The sequence below is a fragment of the Pseudonaja textilis genome, chromosome 12 (genome assembly GCF_049901715.1).
Source record: "Pseudonaja textilis isolate UNSWEBS1 chromosome 12, rPseTex1.2, whole genome shotgun sequence".
NCBI classification, from domain to species: Eukaryota; Metazoa; Chordata; class Lepidosauria; order Squamata; family Elapidae; genus Pseudonaja; species Pseudonaja textilis.
This window is the reverse complement of record NC_142001.1, coordinates 10,341,146-10,358,997: the sequence shown is the minus strand read 5'-3', so window position 1 is coordinate 10,358,997 and position 17,852 is coordinate 10,341,146. Positions and strand designations below refer to the sequence as shown.

General features: G+C 40.6%; 1 protein-coding gene across 2 annotated transcripts in view; it reads right to left on the bottom strand.

Moving 5' to 3' along the window:
- Positions 1-17,852, bottom strand: part of DACH2 (dachshund family transcription factor 2) — a 284,817-nt gene that overhangs the window by 191,420 nt on the left and 75,545 nt on the right. The gene's annotated exons all lie outside the window — the stretch shown is intronic.

The window sequence follows — 17,852 nt, the reverse complement described above, 5'->3', positions numbered from 1 at the left end:
GGTGTTGTACCTTGGAAGGGATCAAAACTCGGCAGCCAAAATATTCTTAGAGACTAGGGCAGAACAAAGGAATCAGAGAGGATTCAGAGTCAAGTCACAGGCAATCTTTCAGGAAAATAGACTCACCTGTCAAAACATTCCCATTCACGGGAGTGACCCGCTACAGGAAGACATTGACTTACAATTGCAATTGAGCCCCAAATTTCTGAGGCTAAGCGAGATATTTGTTGAGTGAATTTTGCCCCATTTTACGACTTTTCTTGCCGTCATTGTTAAGTGAATCAGTGCAGTTGTGAATGGAATGGAATAGAATGGAATGGGATGGAATGGAATAGAATAGAATAGAATAGAATAGAATAGAATAGAATAGAATAGAATAGAATAGAATGGAATGGAATGGAATGGAATGGAATGGAATGGAATGGAATGGAATGGAATAGAATAGAATAGAATAATGAAATGAAAGACTGGAATGGAAGGGAAGGGGAGGGGAAGGGAGGGGAGAGGAGAGGAAAGGAGAGGAAAGGAGAGGAGAGGAAAGGAGAGGAGAGAGGAGAGGAGGAGAGGAGAGGAGAGGAGAGGAGAGGAGAGGAGAGGAGATGAGAGGAGAGGAGAGAAGAGAAAAGAGAAGAGAAGAGAAGAGAAGAGAAGAGAAGAGAAGAGAAGAGAAGAGAAGAGAAGAGAAGAGAAGAGAAGAGAAGAGAATGTAGAGTGTTGACAATAGAATAGGATAGGATAGTAAATATGGAATGGAATAGAATAAGAATAAGAAGAGAACAGAATAGTTGGAAGGGACCTTGGAGGTCTTCTAGTCCAACCCCCTGCTTAGGCAGGAAACCCTACACCACTTCAGGCAAATGGTTATCCAATCTCTACTTAAAGACTCCCAGTATTTGAGCATTTACAACTTCTGGAAGCAAGTTGTTCCACTGATTAATTGTTCTAGGTGTCAGGAAATCTCTCCTTAGTTCTAGGTCGCTTCTCTCCTTGATTAGTTTCCACCCGTTGCTTCTTGTCCAGCCCTCAGGTGCTTCGGAGAATAGCTTGACTAGTAACACAGTTGTTAAGTGAATCTGGCTTGACTTTGCTCATCAGAAGGTCATAAAAGGGGATGACCACAGCAATCTGCAATCGTCATCCGTATGAGTCAAATTGCCAACTGTCTGAATTTGGATCACATGACTGTGGGGATGCCATAACGGTTGTTAAGGGTAAAACATTATTGTAACTCACTTTTTTCAGTGCCCCTGTAACTTTGAACGGTCCTAAATGAACCGTTGTAAACCGAGGACTACCTGCAGTTCCGCTCCAATAACCCTAAATTGCCAATTAATGTTCCTATTAGGAAAAGAGGGTTCTGCTAAATACGTTTGGCAAGAGTTGGTGCATTCCAACGAATCTCTAACTCTGCCCAACTAATTTTGCTCTGACTGATGACGTTGCCTGGAGGAGCAATGAACTGCTTCAGATAAGCAAAGTTTGATCCAGGTGCTATAATTCAACCTTTAAACACTTTTGGTCTGGATGAATGAGTCTTTACTGACCCATTCTGCTAAATAATCCGTTCTTTCCTGGCTCACGTAGGGCTCCAAAAGATGTCAGAGAAAAGGTATTATGAGCCGTGGTGGCGCAGTGGTTAGAATGTAGCATTGCAGACTACTTCTGCCCACTGCCAGCAGTTTGATCCTGACTGGTTCCAGGTTGACTCAGCCTTCCATTTTTCCAAGGCCGGTAAAAACCAGCAGCCAGGTTGTTTGGGGTGGTATTGCAGGCTCTGTAAACAGCGTAGAGAGGATTGTAAAGCACTATGATGTGGCATATAAGTCTAAGTGCTATTGCTATCGTCCATCCTTCCATCCTTTCTTCCTTCCTTCCCTTCTTCCCTCTCCAGTGGCTAGAAGGTGGTATTGCAGGCTAACTCTACCCACTGCCAGCAGTTCAATCCTGACCAGCTCAAGGTAGACTCAGCCTTCCCTCCTTCCAAGTTCGATAAAATGAGGACCCAGATTGTTTAGGGGAAATATGCTGATTCGGTAAACCATTTAGAGGGGGTTGTAAACAGCAGTGGGATTAAAAAAATTTTTTACTACAGGTTCTGTGGGCGTGGCTTGGTGGGAGTGGCAGGGGAAGAAATACTGTAAAATCTCCATTCCCTCCTCACTCCTGGGGGAAGGTTACCGCCGGTTTTACAAACTACTCAAAATTTCCGCTACCGGTTCTCCAGAACTGGTCAGAACCTGCTGAATACCACCTCTGGCTGTAAAGGACCGTGAAGTAGTATATAACTCTAAGTGTGATTGCTATTACAGTGCTATCAGCGGCTAAGCACAGGGTGGCAAAAGGCACAGAAGACAAGCAAGGACACTGAAGAGAGGGTCACAGCCGGGAACCTGGAGCAGGAAAACAGATCTATCATGGTTAATGATGTTGGGGGAAGACCAGTGACTGGGCTGAGCAGAGCTGGGAAGTCTGTCCCACCCCCCATCACCCAAAAAGAAGCTGCAGAATACGGAAGTCACCTGAGCCTGCAACCATGCGTGGAAATGTGTGTGTTTAATTACTGTACAACATGGACACAGTACAGCTCTAGTCCCTCAGGTCATCTATAATAGTCTCATTTGCAATTCCAGAGTCCCTCAACAATACATCATGGAAATTTAGCAGCAAAGCCATGAATTGCCAGATGACGAACCTCAATAATTTTATTTTAAATTGGAAAAGACTGCTCTGTCAGAGTGTGAATTTCAACACACAGGTCTCTGAAACTCAGAGGTTTGATTCTGTCCATCCTCAACCCATTCAGGTCCTAATGGGAACCCTAAACATGGAGTTCTTAATTGGAATATAAATATCTGGTTGTATATTGAACAATTCTGATGCAGAGACTGGTTGAGCCCTTCTTCTTTCCACCTGCTAGATGAGGTAAAAGTTCTTTGAACACGTCTCAGATCCCGTGCTTACAATGGACTTACATTAACCACAACACTTAGGCAATATAAACTTCTTAATGGAGAATAAAGTACAAATCTCTTACAAACCGACTGTTTGTAAACTCGCCTGCGAGCGGAGAAAGGAAACTCCAGCTATCTCTGTTGGCTCCCGTCCCAATGGATGCAACTAACAAATCCAGATGACTTTGACTGAAGTTTATGACATTGTACAGGCCAGGAGGAATTCAAGCCAGAACCAAAAGCCAAACAGTAACATTATTCAACGATGCCATAAATCAATCCATACAGAGTTGCTAAAATCTGCTAGCTCTACCTGCCAGGAGAGAACCAACAGGGAAGTGGACTAATCTTTCTCAAACTAAACACAATTGAACTTTACTCTCCCATATGAACACACAGGGCAAGGCTGCTCCAAAATCTAGGGGATCTTTTTTTTTTCTATAGCTTTGGGAATCAGGGAATGTGGACCAGCAAAGGAGGAGGAGGTGCTAAACGGTTGCTTGCCAATCAACGGCACTCACCCACCTATTCTCCATTTGATATCACAGGCTTACTTGCAACTCCTGAACAATACAGAGCTTCTTGCAAAAGAGGCGTTCTGTATATGTGAATTTAAGCGAAGTGTGCCTCACTGGAAGGGAGGAGGGGAATCTAATCCAGCCATTTTGTCAGGTGCCAACAGCCAGACCCACACATGAAGAGTTCAATTAGCTACTTTATTTCTCCTGCCTATTTTACAAGAATCTTCCCAGACTGACAGTTTGCACTTGCATCAGACTAGGTAAGGTTTTACAGAATTCAAGGAGGGTTGAATCTTGCCCTCTTGTGTCCACATAAGGATTCCAGGCTAATTCCCCATTTGACTCTACCCCTGCCCCCGATCCCGGCTCAGCCGTCTCTTTCTCTCTGACACTTTTCGTGATAAAACATTCAGTAGCATCTCAGATAGGAATTCTAATAAGGCTATTTTATCTTTGGTGTAGATCATTTCAACCCATGCAGAAGGAGGAGAAGAAATCTGATCTATACCTTTGCTAGCACACTGGCAAACATTTCCATCAGAGTGTTAATTTCATATACACCAGAGTTTAGCAAAAGGCAGAAGGTGAAGCAAAAAACAAATTAAAAGACAAAAAAACTGGAGATGGGAAGGGTGGGAGGGAGGGAAGGGGGAAAAGTACACATATCATGTTTTTGAGGGTGCTAAATTCTTCTATTCCTTTCTTCATTTCATTGTTCTGTTCCGTTCCGTTCCATTTTTTGTATTCTATTCTAGTCTAATTTCTGTGCTATTCTATTCCTTTCTTCGTTTCATTATTCTGTTCTATTCCTTTTTTCATTTCATTGTTCTGCTCTATTCTACTCCTTTCTTCATTTCATTGTTCTGTTCTATTCTATTCCTTTCTTCATTTCTCTATTCTATTCTATTCTATTCTATTCTATTCTATTCTATTCCTTTCTTCATTTCATTGTTCTGTTCCGTTCCGTTCCATTTTTTGTATTCTATTCTAGTCTAATTTCTGTGTTATTCTATTCCTTTCTTCGTTTCATTATTCTATTCTATTCCTTTTTTCATTTCATTGTTCTGCTCTATTCTACTCCTTTCTTCATTTCATTGTTCTGTTCTATTCTATTCCTTTCTTCATTTCTCTATTCTATTCTATTCTATTCTATTCTATTCCTTTCTTCATTTCATTGTTCTGTTCCGTTCCGTTCCATTTTTTGTATTCTATTCTAGTCTAATTTCTGTGCTATTCTATTCCTTTCTTCGTTTCATTATTCTGTTCTATTCCTTTTTTCATTTCATTGTTCTGCTCTATTCTACTCCTTTCTTCATTTCATTGTTCTGTTCTATTCTATTCCTTTCTTCATTTCTCTATTCTATTCTATTCTATTCTATTCTATTCCTTTCTTCATTTCATTGTTCTGTTCCGTTCCGTTCCATTTTTGTATTCTATTCTAGTCTAATTTCTGTGTTATTCTATTCCTTTCTTCGTTTCATTATTCTATTCTATTCCTTTTTTCATTTCATTGTTCTGCTCTATTCTACTCCTTTCTTCATTTCATTGTTCTGTTCTATTCTATTCCTTTCTTCATTTCTCTATTCTATTCTATTCTATTCTATTCTATTCCTTTCTTCATTTCATTGTTCTGTTCCGTTCCGTTCCATTTTTGTATTCTATTCTAGTCTAATTTCTGTGCTATTCTATTCCTTTCTTCGTTTCATTATTCTGTTCTATTCCTTTTTCATTTCATTGTTCTGCTCTATTCTACTCCTTTCTTCATTTCATTGTTCTGTTCTATTCTATTCCTTTCTTCATTTCTCTATTCTATTCTATTCTATTCTATTCTATTCCTTTCTTCATTTCATTGTTCTGTTCCGTTCCGTTCCATTTTTTGTATTCTATTCTAGTCTAATTTCTGTGCTATTCTATTCCTTTCTTCGTTTCATTATTCTGTTCTATTCCTTTTTTCATTTCATTGTTCTGCTCTATTCTACTCCTTTCTTCATTTCATTGTTCTGTTCTATTCTATTCCTTTCTTCATTTCTCTATTCTATTCTATTCTATTCTATTCTATTCTATTCTATTCTATTCTATTCTATTCTATTCCTTTCTTCATTTCATTGTTCTGTTCCGTTCCGTTCCATTTTTTGTATTCTATTCTAGTCTAATTTCTGTGCTATTCTATTCCTTTCTTCGTTTCATTATTCTGTTCTATTCCTTTTTTCATTTCATTGTTCTGCTCTATTCTACTCCTTTCTTCATTTCATTGTTCTGTTCTATTCTATTCCTTTCTTCATTTCTCTATTCTATTCTATTCTATTCTATTCTATTCTATTCCTTTCTTCATTTCATTGTTCTGTTCCGTTCCGTTCCATTTTTTGTATTCTATTCTAGTCTAATTTCTGTGCTATTCTATTCCTTTCTTCGTTTCATTATTCTATTCTATTCCTTTTTTCATTTCATTGTTCTGCTCTATTCTACTCCTTTCTTCATTTCATTGTTCTGTGCTATTCTATTCCTTTCTTCGTTTCATTATTCTGTTCTATTCCTTTTTTCATTTCATTGTTCTGCTCTATTCTACTCCTTTCTTCGTTTCATTATTCTGTTCTATTCCTTTTTTCATTTCATTGTTCTGCTCTATTCTATTCCTTTCTTCATTTCTCTATTCTATTCTATTCTATTCTATTCTATTCTATTCTATTCCTTTCTTCATTTCATTGTTCTGTTCCGTTCCGTTCCATTTTTTGTATTCTATTCTAGTCTAATTTCTGTGCTATTCTATTCCTTTCTTCGTTTCATTATTCTATTCTATTCCTTTTTTCATTTCATTGTTCTGCTCTATTCTACTCCTTTCTTCATTTCATTGTTCTGTGCTATTCTATTCCTTTCTTCGTTTCATTATTCTGTTCTATTCCTTTTTTCATTTCATTGTTCTGCTCTATTCTATTCCTTTCTTCATTTCTCTATTCTATTCTATTCTATTCTATTCTATTCTATTCTATTCCTTTCTTCATTTCATTGTTCTGTTCCGTTCCGTTCCATTTTTTGTATTCTATTCTAGTCTAATTTCTGTGCTATTCTATTCCTTTCTTCGTTTCATTATTCTATTCTATTCCTTTCTTCATTTCTCTATTCTATTCTATTCTATTCTATTCCTTTCTTCATTTCATTATTCTGTTCTGTTCTATTCCTTTCTTCATTTCATTGTTCTGTTCCGTTCCATTCCGTTTTTTCCATTCCATTCCTTTCCTTTCTTCATTTCTCTATTCTATTCTATTCTACTCTGCTCTATTGAAACTGTTCAACTTTTAAACAGTTTAATTATTCAAGCCTTCCGTTTCTATTGGCATGGAAAAAGTTACACAATCAAAATACTAGTCCTCCACTTATAACACTCCACTTCATTTAGTGACCATTCAAAGTTACAACAGCACTGAAAAAAAAGTGACTCATAGCCATTTTTCACACTTACAACCTTTGTGGTCCTCCCCATAGTCATGTGATCCAAATGCAGACACTGGGTAATTGACTCATATTTGTGACGGTTGCAGAGTCCCGGGGTCACGTGATTTCCTTTTGCAACCTTCTAATGAGCAAAGTCAATGAGGAAGCAGGATTCACTTAACAAATTTATTAGCAACAACTGCCGTGATTCACTAAACAACAGCGGCCAGAAAACGGTCATAAAATGGGGCGAAACTCACTTCTTAACCAATGTCTCGCTTAGCAGCGGAAATTGGGGTCGTAAGTCGAGGACTAACTGTAGTAACATCCAAAGGGTCACCAAAGATTCCACCCCCTTCTCCAAAATGTTCCTCAATTCAAGATCAACAGCACAGGATGCAATTATGGCATCACCTTTATTAATGTACCATTTTGATTATATTTGTGATGACCCGGGGCGTGGCACAAAAGCAACAAAGTCACAAAAGTAGGTAAAGTCCCTTTAATACCTCCAACTTGGCCCCTAATGTTCAGTTGTCATCGGCTGGAGGAAAAAAAAGTCTTCCAAGAACAGTTTTTAAAGGGAAGATATTCATTCTGAACTCAAAGTACATATAAATTATAAATAAAAACCAACACAAACCACGCTGCAGCAATTAACGAGACAGGGCAGGGTACAGAATTGCAGACTTCAAAAGATAATGAAACACACACAGTTGGGAGGATGCCAGAACCCAGATAAGACTTGACAAACCAAAATAATTCACACTTTGCTTCCAGCAAGGAGCTGTGTGCAAACACCCTCTTTATTCTGTGTTCCCAGCTGCAGTTAATGAAGGGAATCAAGGCCCTTTCCTCCCCCGTAAGCCACGCAACCCACGTTGTTTCTTTATCCGTTCCTCCCTGCGTGCCCTAGGATGAAGAGGTGGTGGCCCTGGGTCTTCCTCTGAATGCCCAGCTGGACTGTGCCCTTCCCCAGTTTCCTCCACAGCCAACTGGAGCCACACTCCCACTCCCTGTCAGCTGTTCCACCTTCCCCTCGGAATCAGATTCCAACAGGGGCATGACAATATTTGTTAAATGTTTCAAAACGGTCAAGCTTCCCCCTTTTACTCTTTCCTTTTTTTTTTATTATAAAAAAATTAGCCTTTCTCTTTGTTTTCTAGCTTCTTACTTGTATAAACTATCATTCGGGTAGACCAGAATCAGAAAGGACAACAAACTTGCTTCAGTTTGATGGAAAAGAAATCCCAATTATTTAAAGTAAATTTGCCGGGTTCAGAAAAAGGGCATAAACATCAGTAGGATTGCAGGAGTCATGCCCCTTTTAAGGCTATTAGACGGAGGGGTTGATTCTTACTGCATTTCTTCCAGGCTCGGACTGCGGAAGTATGTTTTCTTTGAGAAGCTGGGATTTTTCAAGAGATATTGGAATTTAATTGTTTCCTTTCTAAACAAACATACTTTCAGATTGATGCTGACGGAAAGGACAATTGGATGTCAGGAAGACAAGGGGACGTTGGATTATAGACCAAGCTCCAGGCCAAGATAGGTAAACAAGTGAGCACCTCCAATTGCCAGGACGGAGAAAAATGCCTTTTTAAAATACATCTTGGGAGACAAGTTTTTATTCTATCCAAACCGACATCTAGCAAACACAAGTTCTGTTATTCTAACATCTGGGGTTATTTTCTTAATAAGAAGGGTTCCTGGGAAACACTGACAGGCTCTCTTCCAAACACATTGGCAAATGCACGCAAGAATTGCTGGCGTCATTCAAGAGTTTCACTCAGCAAAAAAGGGGATTTGCACACAAAAAAAAAACAAGTAGCCCTCGGAGCAAGTGGCCCTTGATCCAGGTGGGCAAAAATGTGTAGCAGAAGCTACATGGCAAGGGGAGGAAAAGGAGGGGAGGGGAGAAAAGAGAGGGAGGGAGGGAGGGAGGAAGAGAGAGAAAGAAAGAAAGAAAGAAAGAAAGAGAGAGAGAGAGAGAGAGAGAGAGAGAGAGAGAGAGAGAGAGAGAGAGAGAGAGAAAAGAAAGAAAGAAAGAAAGAAAGAAAGAAAGAAAGAAAGAAAGAAAGAAAGAAAGAAAGAAAGAAAGGAAGGAAGGAAGGAAGGAAGGAAGGAAGGAAGGAAGGAAGGAAGGAAGGAAGGAAGGAAGGAAGGAAGGAAGGAAGGAAGGAAAGCAGAGAGACAGGGAGGCAGGAAAGAAATCAGAGAGACAGACAGAAAGACAGGGAGGCAGGCAGGCAGGTAGAAAGAAGACAGGAAGAAGGAAGGAAGAGAGAGAGAGATTGAGAAAGACTTCTCGATCCTGCTCTACCCATTCTACCACAAGGGCTTCCAGCAAGGAGTTAAGAGTTGAAGCCACCCAGGTCTCCCAGGGCAGAAAAGACATTCACTGTGTCTCTAACAGTAGACTTTCCAGAGGAATAAGACACCCCAGAAAGTATTTCAAAATTCAAATCCTGAATAAAGTTGGTCTCCAAAGTGAAGAATTCCTTAGCAAAAACCCAAACCTGCTGGATTTTCATCAGCGAAGCTGGAAGAGAACGTTTGCAAAGACAACTGGATTAAATGGCCATTTTGCTTATTGCCATATTTACAGTTCTAGGCACACATTGTTTCATTTATAAACTTGGCTTTCTGCAGAAATTACAGGGTGGTCACCCAGAACAGAACTTCCTGTTTCTTTGGGAGTTATTTCTTGGTGAACTTCAGCTCACACGATGGCAACAAACAGCAAGGACAGATCAAATAAATTACAATTAACTTTGGCGGAGTGTCTTCCCTTGATTTCCTGCAACAGGCAGGAAATGTACAATAAAGATTTGTTTATCACAGCTATTCCATCTTGGGGGGGACGGAGAGTAGGATTTAAGCCTTGGACTATTACCTTTACAAAAAGGAGGGGAGGACCCTCTTCCTATTATCTTTAAAATGGAATGCTCTGATCACACAAATATTTAGAAAATACATTTCCTGCTGTCATTAGAGCAAAACTATTTAAGTTTTCTTATGCTTTAGCAAAAGAGAGGGGGTGAATGTCATCATTACAAATCTTTTAGGAAGGTAGGATGATAGGTAGGTAGGTAGATTGGTGGAAGGAAGGAAGGAAGGAAGGGAAAGAAAGAGAGAGAGAGAGAGAGAGAGAAAGAAAGAAAGAAAGAAAGAAAGAAAGAAAGAAAGAAAGAAAGAAAGAAAGAAAGAAAGAAAGAAAGAAGAAAGGAGGAGCTAGGGGAAGGAAAAGGTAGAAGAGAGAGAAAAAGAGGAAGGGAGGCAACAGACAAAATCTTAAGTGTAATTGCTTACATAGCTACAAAACACCCCAAACAAATCCTATTTTCCAAAAAGGCAAATCAATTAGCAATGAAGGTGGAGTGCAGCTCTAATTTCTCAGAGTGAATATTTCATCTGAGACCAAAGACAATCTTGCTCTAATTCTGATCTCCAGGAGATTGGATTCATCAGAATGCTCTGTCTTACTTAAAAACAGAAACAACAACAGCATAGTTGGAGGGCCCTTTCTCAATACTGCTGTCATTGTGGAGAAGGAGCACAATTCACTGGGTACAACCCAAGCCTTGTGTGAAGGCAGCTTCTCCATTAGGCCGCGCTGCCCTTGTAGTAACTGAAAATTAACCAATGGTAGGTCAAAGAGTTGCAAGGGGTTTCTCTTTTGTTAGCTTCTGGCCATCTGCCAGAAATCTTATTATTTACCATGTTGATATGCTGGTTTTCCATCTGGATAGGAAGTGCAAAGTAAATTAGGAAGAGAGAAAAAAAAAAGAAGCAAAGCAGAACAAAACTACGGCTGCAAAAAGATGGAAAGAGGCCAGCATTTTCCAAGTCAACAAACAATCCAGTACCCCCATGTCAATCTCAACTTGTCTTCTGCAAGAAGGCAGCAGGCTGCTTTAAGAAGTCTTATCTTGTCTTGATGTCCTAAAACTAGAAGCAGAAAGGAGCGCTCCGTGACTTCTCCCAGTAGCAGAGCTGAATGTGTCTGCTGTGCCTCCATTGCAAATGCCATGGATGGAATAAAGCATAGATCAAATGTCATGGATGGGATGAAGCATTGGCCGGGATAGCAAATGGATCGCTGCAATTCCCTCAACAATGTCCAACTATTTATTAAGACTGTATTACTATTCTTCTTCTCATCCTTCCTACTACCTATCTCCTTTTCTAGTTATGACTATAACCTTGTTCCTTGCACCTTTAGGATTTATATTCTTCTATTTAATCTCCTAGTATGGTTTGGATTGCTCATATAGTATCCTATGACTATCACTGTGTTGTATCTTATGATTCATGATGACTGTACGATCATGATTTATCACTTACATCTTTTATGTACACTGAGAGCTTATGCACCGAAGAAAAATTCCTTGTGTGTCCAATCACACTTGGCCATTAAAGAATTCTATCTTCTGTCTATCTATGATGTTCAAAGTATAAAGGCTCCGTGGCAACTGAAGTTAAGATGCTAAAATCTGAATTGCCCTCTTTCGGTTCCAGTCATCCAGTTTCTATGATGGATACTCTATGATAGGACACTGTTATATTCCACCTTCCCTCCTGACTTTGCTTTTTCTTCTACCAATAATTTCAGAACAGAATAACCGAGTTGGAAGGGACCTTGGAGGTCTTCTAGTCCAACCCCCTATTCAGGCAGGAGACCCTATACCATTTCAAGCAAATGCCTGTCCAATCGCTTCTTAAAAACCTCCAATGATGGAGCGCTCACGATTTCTGGTGGCCAGCTGTTCCACTGGTTAATTGTCCTCATTGTTAGGAAATTTCTCCTTAGTTCTAGGTTGCTTCTCTCTTAGTTTCCCTCCATTGCTTGTCGTTCTGCCCTCTGGTGCTTTGGAAAATAAGCTGACCGCCCCCCTTTCTTTCTTATTTTCCCCCAAATACTGGAAAACTTATATATTGTAGCTCATAAGAAGGAAGGAAGAAAGGAAGGAAGGAAGGGAGGGAGGGATTTGCTTAATGTCCTATATCAATGGTGGCTAACCTTTTGGGGCTCCTGTACCAAAAATTGTGTGCGCGCTCACACACTTGCGCTCACGTGCCAGCACCCAGAAGGCAATGCGCGCCCCCTATGCATGCGTGCACAATCCCCCAATGCCCCCTTGCCTGCACTGTGCCTCACAGCTGATTTTTGGCTGGTTTGAGGCCTTTTTTGGCCTTCCAGAGACTTGAGGAAAGTTTCTGCAGGTTTCTGCAGGCCGAAAACTAGGCCCGTTTCGTCACTTTTGGTATTTCCGGAAAAATGGGAAGTGATGAAATGGGCCTAGTTTTCAGCCTACAAAGCCTTCCTCAAACCTCTGGGAGGCCAAAAAAGGCCTCAAACCAGCTGAAAATCAGCTGTGAGGTGCACACATGCGCAGTGAGGTAAGTTTGCCTGCAGCTCATGTGCTGGCATAAATGGCTCTGTGTGCTACCTGTGGCACACGTGCCATAGGTTCACCATCACGGTCCTATACATTAGGATGGGTGAATGGGAAATCACATTGGCAGGTAGTTTTACAGATCCCAATTTTTCAAGGTTTGAGAGACAGCCAGATGGATATAAGGACTGACAATCTGGCCTTTAATTTCTTTAAAAAAAAGAAAAAAAGAAAAATGTTACTGTTACAGACTTGCTTTTGGCTTCCCCTCCTTTCCATTCAAACAAATGCCCAGAGTATGTGATGAAATGAATTGTAAGTGTGAACACTCAACACGTTTTGCTATGTGCAAAAAAAAAAAAAAAAACCACTACATGCAAGGATCCAAAACATTTTTAAGTGATGGCTTGTCTTCTCAGGGCAGTGTTCATTCAACAGTGTGTAAGAATCACAACAGACCAAACAAGAGCCTAGAAAAGATCCACAGGTATTTCTCTCAAAGTAAGAACCTCTTCACAAGTTCAAGAATTCAACAAATCCAGCCCTTCGCAATCTGTATCTATATCTATAAAAGCGAAATACCACTCAAGCATCATCACAAAATCTTCAAAATCATAAAGCCTGCAAACTTGAAATTTGGCACGTATGTTCCTCTTGTTTCTAGGTACTAAGAAAGGATTTTTCAAAATGTTCATCAGAGCATTAGTATTTCATATATTATTATTATTAACACGCTCTGATGCTAAGGAGTTCTACTCCCCCTCCCCGCCTGAAAAGAAATCTCTTCCAAATGCAAAACACAAGCAGAGGAGAGGAGTTTCACAGCAACAGGCAGCTTTAATACAAAACAGGTGAGCTAAGCCATGCCCAGGCTCCTTGCTGTCTCCTCCTTGCTCACGCAGCAAATACTCTTTCAGCTTCCAAACAGCCCTCAACTCTCTCACACACTGACAGGACGCTAGCCAGATGAATGCTGATGAATGCTTGGTAGACAGAGGCAAATTTTTCCCCCTTATTTTCCTCCCCAAAAACTAAACCCGACCACATAGCTTCGTAGCAAAGCACGGGTATCGAGCTAATTTCACATAAATCGGTCATCACATTACAGTGATTTGATTGAACAAAACTTTCAGCAAAGTCCTTGACTTACAAACCACAACTGAGACCAGAATTTCCATTTGCTAATGTTGTTGTTTAGTGAATCATGTAGTTTATGATTATGACTTTGCACCAGAGACAAATTCCTTCGGCCATAGAGAATATTCTATTTTATTCTATTCTGCTCTGCACTGAAAAGTTATGGATTGGAAGGAACGCAGAGACACATACAAAGACACACATAAACGAACAACCTATTAATGACATCCACAAGGGACCGTGTGCTCAGCGGGCCAGCTGAGTGGGTTGTATTGTGTCAAAACACTCTTGGGACCGCTACCAACCTCAAGAGTCCCATCTATAGAAAAGCGAGCTTGTTCTTATCTACTGAAAGAGTTACTGAGACTTCAAGTAGAACATCTGTCCGGAATGAAGTTGCGTTTGTATAAAACAAAAAGATACACAGATCTTCTAGACAAACAAATATAAAGATTTCAAAGGCAAAACACGGATATCTTTCATCTCATTAACGGATATCTTTCATCTCACAACCGTTTCCTTTTTCCAGACTCATTTAATCATATCAAAGAGGGGGGGAAAAAGCTTAAACCGTCTCACCAATTTTTAAGGATGCCCGTCTCTCACACACCCATAAATATCTGCCCAGCCTTCCCAACACAAACCATGAACCTCCTAAATAGAAAGATTGGGCAAGTAGTTCTGTAACAAGGCAACACAACATTCTGAGGGCAGAAAGAGCTCTCCGGGGCATGAAAAGGACACCGACAACAACAACAAGAACAATAACAAAAGATCAGCTCTCCTTTTTCAGCCCCCAAAAGAGAAATCTTGCCAGTCAGACTTGAAACGCATCTTACAGGAAATGATTTTAGGATACCCTTTGGAACAAATAAAAGGAAAACCATTTTTCTGCAGAAGAACAAAATCGAGATTATAGGTAATCCTCAATTTAAGACCACAACTGAGCCCAATATTTCTGTGGTTAAGTGAGAGGTTTACTAAGTGAGCTTTCCAACATTTAACGACCTTTCTTGCCACAGCCGTTGAGTGAATCACTGCAGTTGTTAAGTGAGTAACCCGGTAGCTAAGTGGATCTGGCTTCCCCATTGACTTTGCTTGTCAGCAGGTCTCAAAAAGGAATTATTTGACCCCCGGGACACGGCAACCGTTGTAAATATGAGTCAATTGCCAAGTCTATGAATTGTGATTAGATGATCCTGGGGATAGACAGACACAAAATAGCACTCTGGCATCATCACAAAATCTCCAGAACTGTAAAACCTACAAACTTGAAATTCGGCGCATAGGTTCCTCTTGACTTCCAGGTGCTCACTAAGAAAGGATTTTTCGAAATGACCATCAGAGCATTCGTATTTTGGATATTATTATTATTAACAGGTTCAGATGCTAAGGAGTTCTAATCCCTCTCCTCACCTGAAAAGAAATCCCTTCCAAATGCAAAACACAAGCAGAGGAGTTTCAGTTTCAGTTTCACAGCACCAAGCAGCTTTAGTACAGGACAGTTGAGCTAAGCCACGCCCAGGCTCCTTGCTGTCTCCTTCTTGCTCGCAAATACTGCTTCAGTTTCCAAACAGCCCTCAACTCTCTCACCCCCTGACAGGACGCTAGCCAAATGAATACCAATGGATGCTGGTAGGCAGAGGCAGAATATTTTCCCCTTTATTTTCCTCCCCAAAAACTAAGCGTGACCACACAGTTTCATAGCGAAGCACGGGGATCGAGCTAGTTTTTCGTAAGTGTGAAAAATGGCTGATTGTCAGTTTTTTCAGTGCCGTTATAACTTCAAATGGCCACTAAATGAATTTCTGTAAATCGAGGACTACCTGTAGTGTGTTAAGTTATTTGCTTTATTGATTAGCCCTTGGGCCATATCAAAGAGCAGAGTTCCAGACATGAATGGTTACTAAAATCTGATAAAAACTATTTAAAATGGAATTGGATGAAATATAATTTAAAATGAAATTGGAATAAAATACCTGTACAATGTGAGAGTGAGTGAGTGTGTGTGTGTGTGAGAGAGAGGGGGGGAGAGAGAGAGAGAGTGTATGCTTCCTGGCTTCTGCGGATCAATTTACAGCAGAACGACAAATCTGATTTTTTGCAATATTAGTGCACATCACTCGTATTCGGGGTGCAACTGAAAGCAAGCTCTAACATTTGCAAACTATCAGATTTGCCATTCTACCGTAAATTAATCCACAGAACCCAAGAGAAACACACATACACCACACACACACACACACACACACACACACACACACACACAAAATCCTAAGAATTCTAAAGGCGTCTGACAAGAGAATAGAAATGAAAAGATGTAAGAAAAAATTGGGACTCTCTACTTAGGAAGAATTCGAACCCCCAGCCATCTTTGGTGGAATCAAACCTAGCCATTCGCACATGCGACGGGCAGCATGCTGCTAACAGAGGGGTTCCAGTTATGGATTAATTTATTAAAATAGTTCAGAAGTGAAAGGATTAGCTGTCTCGTTTCGCTTAAAAAGCCTTGCTACCCTACTGTCTTCAGTCAGGAGCAAAACAGATGGCGAATCACGGGGTTCTGAACATCACCAAAGAAATCGCCCCTCCGCTGTCAAGACATCAGAAAAGCAAGTATTTTCCGCCCTCCAATTTAGATACAAAATCTTCATTCCCTCTGCCGGAAAAAAAAATAATATGGATTTTTTTTTTAAAAAAGACACATTTTGTACAGTACAATCCACGCTGTTATTTTCCATACATCCCTGGAAAAAAATAAAATAAAACTCTTGCAACTTGGATGAACTCAGAAATTACCTTCATTGGCAAGAAAAAAAAAAAAAAACAGGGACAATTTGGACCGTTGGTCCAAAATAAATTTGGAAAACGAAGACAGACCCACAACAACCCATATGCGTAAACCCATTCGTGTAAAAAGGATGTATAAAGGAAATACCGTGTTGTCTTTGACGTACGACCACAGTCGGGCCCAAAATTTCTTCTGCTTGAACAAAACCATCGCTAAGTGAGTCATGAGCTTCCTTGCCAACGTTGCTAAGTGAGTCACTGCAGTTGTTGTTGAGCAAATCTGGCTTCTCCGTTCTCTTTGGGTATCGAAGATCACAAAAGGTGATAACACAAACCCGGAAGAACAGTGCAATTGTCATAAATACGAGTCAGTTGCCAAGAATGTGAATTTTGATCAGTGACCACGGGGATGGTGTAACAGTCATAAGTCTGAAAAATGGCTACAGGTCACTTTTTTCAATCGTTGTAACTTTGAATAGTCACTGAACAGAAGACTGTAAGTTGAGGACTACCTGTTCTGGCCTAGGCTTCCCAAGATCATGAAGCCGATTCCTCGTCCCGATAAAAACCCCTTTTATTTAGATTAAAGGGAATTCCTCTCCAGCAAAGTCCCGGCAAACAGGCTTTCATGAGATTTCTACACACCTTTATCATTCTTGGAGAGTTGCCAGGCCTATATCTTCAAAACGCCAGGCTGAAGGAGCAATTATTTGGCAAGAAGTCAGGAACAGATCTTCAACCTAATTAAACGAACTGATTGCCTCCTGCAAACCCCACTCCCCTTTCGCTCCTCTTTATTCCCTATGGGAGGGGCCATTCACCGTCCACCTGAGCCTGTATTCCCAAGTCGACCCTTGTTCCTTAACTCTTCCCTTCTGGCAGCTCTGTGCATGCGCACACTGGGAACAGGCTCCAGCTGTTCTTCTGCCCCACTGATCTCCGACACCAAAGGCAGCTGATAACTGTCGGATGGCCCTGGCCCCATCTCTTCCTCTGATGCACAGCACTCGTCAAAGCCTTCCCCAGACTCCAGGACTGGCCTATGTTCCTCCCCAACCTCCTCACTGTCTGCTTTCAACTTCCTCTGCTGGCGGGCCACAGCACTACCTACCGGGGACGAATATAGAAAGTGAGCGCAGTTCATCAGCTAAGTTCCCCACTGATTCCTTCCGTAATTCTCCTACCACTCTGAATAAACCCATCCTGCTTTGGATTACTGCTTCCATATTCCTTGACAAACAGCCATGTCTAGTCCCAAACTTCAAAAGAGCCCACTATTGAACCTGGTTTGCAGATGGAGAGTGTTCCATATAAATTCAGTCCCAGAAAATGTGTCATTTTTCTCCATCCCTGGTCTGTTCCAGAGGTGGGATTATTTGTTCCATCTTGAAACATACCATAAAGTTCAATAGATATTTCTGTTTGTTTCCCTGGCACCATTGACCACTTCAAATGCCCCAACAATTTAGAAATAAATACACAAGGAGGAAAAAGTCATGTTGGAAGCAAGGAAACCACTATATTACCAACAGTTCCAAGCTTCCCAAATTCTCATGACTTTATCACAAAAAAGGGGAAACTATTTTGCCTGGCCACTGAACAAACATAGGCAATGCACCAGAGTG